At 36.5% G+C, this 6983-nt stretch overlaps 1 long non-coding RNA gene across 1 annotated transcript; it reads left to right on the forward strand.

Annotated features, from left to right (window-relative positions):
* Positions 1-2751: 2751 nt before the first annotated feature.
* Positions 2752-4403, forward strand: LOC128022377 (uncharacterized). The gene is made up of 2 exons (XR_008185909.1): positions 2752-3834; positions 4333-4403. It is a non-coding gene; the product is annotated as an uncharacterized LOC128022377 (long non-coding RNA).
* Positions 4404-6983: the final 2580 nt, after the last annotated feature.

Here is a 6983-nt window from a genome sequence, read left to right on the forward strand (position 1 = left end):
TGCACATACAGAAGTGATTTCCTGACTGCTTCAGTTTTGTTGAAAGTACACATAGCACACTCGTGCTTATCTTTACATTGTTTGCTCTAATTATTGTCTGCATGGCCATTGAATATGCTTGTTTGACAGAATAAAAAAAGCTTTTTTTTTTTTGGTGTTATATCTTTTACTTGGATGATATAAATTGCTCTGAGTAAATACAGCTGGATTAAACAAAAACTCTTTCCATTTTAAAGGGGGTTGATTCTCTTCTAGCCACTTAATGTATGTATGTGGTATCTTTTTAAATGTATGAAAATGGAAAAAATGGAAAAATACATAATGGAAAAATACATAATATTGTATTGCATCATGGAAAAAGGTTTGCAATATTGTTGCAGATTTCTTATTTCTTAAATTATGAGACAAAATATTACAGGATCAGAAAAGTTTATGTTACAGATATAATTGAGATAAGATGTTAACGTCAAACACTGCGAAAAATGCAAAAATGGCCTAATGAATTTAAAGTATTAGAGAGAAGGCATAAAATATTAGTACTTAATAAACTATTTAAAGGTCCCGTTTTTTGTGCTTTTTTGAAGCTTTGATTGTGTTTACAGTGTGCAATATAACATGTGTTCATGTTTCGCGTGTAAAAAAAAACTGTATTTTTCACACAATTCACCTATCTGTATACCACTGTTTTCACTGTCATAAAAATGGGCTGATGACTTCTTTTTTCTATAAAGTCCCTCCTTCAGAAATACGTAACGAGTTCTGATTGGGCCAGCGGTTCCTGTGTTGTGATTCGACAGCAGCTGAGAGCAGGCTGCCCTCCTGGTAACGCGATTGGACTAGTTTTGAGAAGCAAGTGTGCAGGAGCATGTGCTGGAGATGTACTTATAATCACAGTAGTGTTTTTACCAAGGCCGGGCATACACTGTGCGATTTTCATCCGATTTTTAGCCGAATTCTGACTCGTGCGACTCTTTTTCGGGTCGGGCTGATTTTCAGCATTTTCATGCGTCGTTGTCGTGCAGTGTTCGTGTAGTGTACAAGGGGAAACGGGAGGCGATTAAACTCTCCCGACCGGCAATCAGTTGGTTAGATGGATTTTTGACATGTCAGAAATTTTGGTCACCCTCTCGTGACGTGAGGTATCACACTATTGAAGCAGGGCTACAAACCACTTTTCCGCGTTTCCCTCCATGAACGAAACCATAAACGAAACCATGGTGACATGGCGTGTAGTGTGGACTGAAGTGATGGAGGGAAAACTTGTGGAGTTATGGCAAAAAAAAATAAAAAAAGAGGGAAGGAAACGCCTGCTTACCTCCAGTTCACGTTGCAAAATGGATACACCATATTGGCCACGGCCTCCAAGCCACCTGCGCGTCTAGATATGCCTACGTTTTTTTTTTTTTGACGTTTCAGCACACAGAATTGCGCATATAACCAAAGCAGTGCGTTTATCCCGGGAAAGCATGTTTATTCAGAAACCGCCACAAACATCCGGGTTCTGAGGGATCCTACATGTTGATTCAGTTGATTCCTCACGTATAGTGTGAGCAGTCAAATCGCAACGTGATGATTGGACCGTACAGTGAGCGCATAAAAATCGTGAGCTTTGGCTTTACATCGGATGCTATCTACTCGTACAGTGTGAGTTAGTACCTTGCCGAAATTGCACAGAAATCGCACAGTGTATGCCCGCCTTAACGAGATGTACATGAAAATCGCATTCTTTTTTTTGGAACAGCCCTAACATCTAACTTTAGTTAACAAAGCTAAACAGTGTTGCCCTTTGTGTAATAAGTTACGCACCAACTTAAATAATAAAATACACTTACCGGTTGTGGTCCATAAAAAACGCCTTCTCCAGACAAAGAGGGAACTGCTCCATCTTTCAACAATAATCTTTGTGCGAATCCGGCATTAAACTGATTGAGATAGAGGAAGCTCGCTGTCCTAAGCAAAATGTGCTGCACATAGTTTTACATCTGGATTATAATTTTCGGGAACCAATTGAACATAAATTGTAACCATTAATCTCCAAGTACAGCATCCCTGGAAACGCCAAACAAAGATGAAACAAAACAAAACAAAAGAGAACTGGAGCGCTGCTGGAATCCCTTGTATCCTCTGGTGCTCTTGGAAGGGTTAAATATAGAAAAAGATTTTGGAAAAAAATCCAAGTCCAGGCACTCAATAGGATGCAAAAGTTAAAAAGCCTTTAATGGTTGGGCTAAAGCATTAAAACACCAACGCGTATCGGCCCATTGGCCTTCATCAGGGTGTTGGAGAAGATGATTGGACTCCGAGATGAAAATAACAGTGTTTCGACGACATCGCAACAAACACAAGCGCAATTCTTTCTTCTTCTACGTCGGAGCGTAATGAGACCACACCCCCTTTTTTGTCTATCAATGTGGGCAGAGGTTAGTAAAAAAACTGTTTTAGTGACGTCATTCCTGCAGGAACTAGAGGGATGTAGTCCAAACGGTTCGTTCGTTGTAGGCAAATTCTGTTAAATAAAATATCTTGCTTGGCGTTGAACTTTGAGCTTTAGAATTTTACAGATATTATTTATACTCTAACAACAACATTACACACTAACCAAAGTTTAAAACATGGGATCATGAAGAACAGGACCTTTAAAATATTAGACTACATGTTACAATTGATTAAATATATTGTTTACCAATAAAATGGATTAAATAACAAAAACATGATGTGAACTTTTAAGAAAATAAGCAATTAATGCTTAACCTCTTGAACTCTGGCCACGCCCTAGGACCCACCGGTGGGTCCGCGGGGAGGTCATCATACTATTTTTAAAAAATCTATAAACTGTGAAGCACAAAACTAGTCATATATGGTATTTTTTGAAAGCGTAGAACCTCTGCTTTCTTGCAAGTCCCATGGTATTTGCATTAATTTTACATAAAAGAAAATAATAAGGTATAAATTCGTTCTTCCACAACCACCCCCCCCTTGAGAAAATCAGATGAATAATGTTCATATTTCATATTTATAGCACACAAACTCACCAAACATGGACAAGTCACACATCAAATGAAAGCTCTCACTCTCAGGAATGTCACTGTGTACTTTATTTCACCGATCTTATACATTACAGTGACATAACAAATAATAATTTTCAAAAGAATCACGAAAACTGAAATTACTTATGTGAACAAGCAAACGTATGCGTCATATTTCTGCGCTGATAACTACATCTGTGCTCACATACTAGCCTAAAATCCTATATCAGCTTTTACATTAGGTTGTTTTCTTCAAAATGAGAGCATTCTCGTGTGTCTGTGAGCATGCATGGCTAAACGGCACTATAATATGTCTCAGATGCGCAGATCAAAACATGCAATGCAGCGTAAAACATGACCAGTATTTGTATTGACTCTCTTTGATTCCTTTCGACTTGCAATGACGTCATCACGCAGTGCGTCCTATGTCATGAAAGCTGACAGCCTCCCCTCTCCATAGACACATCGATCAAGCTTCTAGACCATTCAGAGCCCGAGTTGTTCCTTTCCAAAGTTGAGGAGGTGGGACTAAAGAAAACGCCGCAAACGGGCGCAGATGATTATTGATGAGTTGATCGGAAGTTTGTTTTGTGATTTTGGATAGCGTTTTAGCGAATTATTGCGTGCTTTTATTACTGTTAGAGTTATATGTCTCTGAAAAATGACTTCAAGAAAGTTTTTTGTTGGTGTGGAGGCGGCTTTGGAGGAGTTTGATCGGATGTCCGACACTGAAACTTGCAGCGAGGCTAGCTAGCTTTGACTCGGTCAGAGAAGCTGCTTACAAACTGGGAGAAGACCCTGATTTTGAGTAAGTATACGTTGTTTGTATCAAGCATTTGTAAGTTGCATGCTAATATTATTATTGCATTAATTTATTCATCGATTGCATTCATAAGTATATTGCCTTGTGCAGTTTATGTCTTTCTTGTATACGCGAATTGCATTCATCGGTTGCCTTCGTTAGTTGCATGCTAATTTGTTTTGCATGAATTTATTTATCAATATTATATATACGTGTACTGCCTTGTGCATTTTTATATCTTATGCATATGTGAATTGCATTCATGTGTTCGTTACATATTTGAATTACACACACGCAACGAACACATGAATGCAATTCACATATACATAAGAAATGCAAGGGTTGTTCTCATTTATTTATACATACTCATGGATTTGTGTATGTGTAATCAAATTATTTTCCTCTTTCTGTTACTTGCATATCTGGATTATTTTTGTGTATGTCATTTTAGCATGTATTTTGGGATTGCAGTGTAAATTTATACATTTTTGTTTTGTTTTGCAGTTGTAGCATCCAGTGGTGAAGAATGGGAGCCAGCAAGTCAGGATACTTATCTTGTGTGTGTGTGTGTGTGTGTGTGTGTGTAAAATAAAATGCAAGAACAGAACTTTGCCTTATTTTGCTTATTACATGACATGAGTTTTTTGAGGAAACTTGGAGACATAAGACATTCTGTCTCTTCAGGTAAAGCTACAGAGCTTGGAGACTCCAACGCCTCCTTTTGGTTAAATCTAAATAACTTTTGCTTAGAAGATGTTATCAACAAAATTATTTTTTTATCTTTTTACTGTCACCTAGTGGAATCAAAAGAAACTTTCTGCAGGGAAATAGACCTAACAGGTCCTAAATAACAGACTCCTAAATAAAAACTTACTTTAAAAAAATAATACAAATCTGACTTTGTTTCCGTGTTTATCACAATATAGTAAAAATACAAAAGACAAAATATGCAATATCTTGTGCTTGTGTTAAACTTCCGAGAGTTTTCTGTAAAATAAGATCATTTTTATAAATTTATTCCAAAGTATGTGGTTAGGGCTGTCTTTTAAGTTCAGCTATGCTGGTTTCAGTAATCAAAAATGGTGACTGTACACTTGGAGAGTCTAACGCCTCCTTTCGATTAAAGCTAAATAACTTTTGCTTAGAAGATGTTATCAAAAAAATTCTTTTTTCTCCTGTTTAATGCCACCTTGTAGAATCAAAAGAGATTTTCTGAAGTGACATAGACCAAACAAGTCCTAAATTACAGACTCTTAAATAAAAACTTAATTAAAAAAATTATAAAAATCTGACTTTTTGTTAGTGTTTATCACAGTAATGTAAACATATAAAGTACAAAATATGCAATATTTTACCCATGTTTTAAAATTCAGAGAGTTTTCTGTAAAATGAAACCATTTTTATGAATTTATTCCAAAGTATGTGGTTAGGGCTGTCTTTTAAGTTCAGGTATGCTTGCTGGTTTCAGTAATCAAAAATGGTGACTGTAAAAGTACACTTGGAGAGTCTAACGCCTCCTTTCTATTAAAGCTAAATAACTTTTGCTTAGAAGATGTTATCAAAAAAATTCTTTTTTCTCCTGTTTAATGCCACCTAGTGGAATCAAAAGAGATTGTCTAAAGCGACATAGACCAAACAAGTCCTAAATTACAGACTCTTAAATAAAAACTTAATAAAAAATAATAATAAAAATATGACTTTTTGTCAGTGTTTATCACAGTATTGTAAACATATAAAATACAAAATATGCAATATTTTACCCATGTTTTAAAATTCAGAGAGTTTTCTGTCAAATGAGACCATTTGTATCAATTTATTCCAAAGTATGCGAGTAGGGCTCTCTTTTAAATTCTGGTATGCCTAATTCTGTAAAAAATTCAAAATATGCTGCAGAGCTGAAGAGGTTAAAAATATACATTGCCTTCTGTATCATTCCACATTTTGGAATCATTGGCTGATTTGATTGATCTTTCCTGTTTACAGGAGTGCAGCACATGCTGTTATGACTGTGCATTTGTGTGTGTGTTTGCTGTTGTGTGCAGAATCTAATATGTGCATTTGAGCTATTGTGTGTGCTTGAGAAGTTTCTTCAAGACAGAGTGAGTGGAGTGTGTGTGCCAGCTCTTTTACTGTGGGAGGACAAGATGTTGCACTGTAGAGAGAGCAACTGGCTCTGGTCCCAAATATCTTGTGACTCACCAGGCCTCTTCAGCAATGATTTCTCTGCTGTGTGTGTGTGTGGGTGGTATGTGTGACTGTGGTTGTGCATGTACAGTACATGTGCATGGATCCCCCAAAATGATCATAAAACCACGGACCGTGCTTAACCTTTGGTATTAGTGAAATCCAAACAGAGAGATGTGCTCCATTGAGAGCCATCCACTTTAAGAAAAACCAAAAGAACCTGGCCAATATATTATATTACACTCTGAATATACCCACTCTCTCCGCAAAATGTTTATTCTAGTCTCTCAGACATACGTTTGCAGTTGGTTTGATTAGCGAGGCCGGATGCATTAACTAAAACCAATAATTGCTCTGTTTGATCCAGTTTGGTTTGGATGAACCATGCAAGTAATAAGGAGCCCATTGTTTGAAAGGCCTAAAGTGTTTCAGTGTCCTCTAAACACTTCTCAAACACTCTTAATTAGGACTGCATGATGAATCAAAACAAAACTGAAATCATGTTACGGCGTAGTGCTATTGCGAAGCTTTCACTTTATATATATGTGCTGTGTGTTTCAGAGTGAAGAGCAGCACGGTGTTCATTTACATATGAACAGCTCATGATAAATATTAAGATTGTAATTTGTACTGTAAAGTACGTTTTTTTTTCTTTATTCACACACACACACACACACACACACACATATATCATTTCACAGAACAAAATTTTCCAATAGTAATACTTAATTTAATATTTTTATTCAGTAATATTACAAATAGCTTTTTAAAATCGCAATCACATTTTTTATTTTATTTTTTTATCCCGGTTCCAGATTTTGTGCTCTGAACTCTTGAGAAATGTGGAAAGCATGCCAGCTATCCCTTTATTAAGACTTCTTTAAAGTCACCAAGGGGTTTTTACTCTCCAAAAACAGTCACACTAGCAGCATGAACTGGACTACTTGTAAAAGCAATCTAAATATGGCCGT

This window comes from Carassius gibelio, chromosome A11 (genome assembly GCF_023724105.1).
Source record: "Carassius gibelio isolate Cgi1373 ecotype wild population from Czech Republic chromosome A11, carGib1.2-hapl.c, whole genome shotgun sequence".
Classification (NCBI taxonomy): domain Eukaryota; kingdom Metazoa; phylum Chordata; class Actinopteri; order Cypriniformes; family Cyprinidae; genus Carassius; species Carassius gibelio.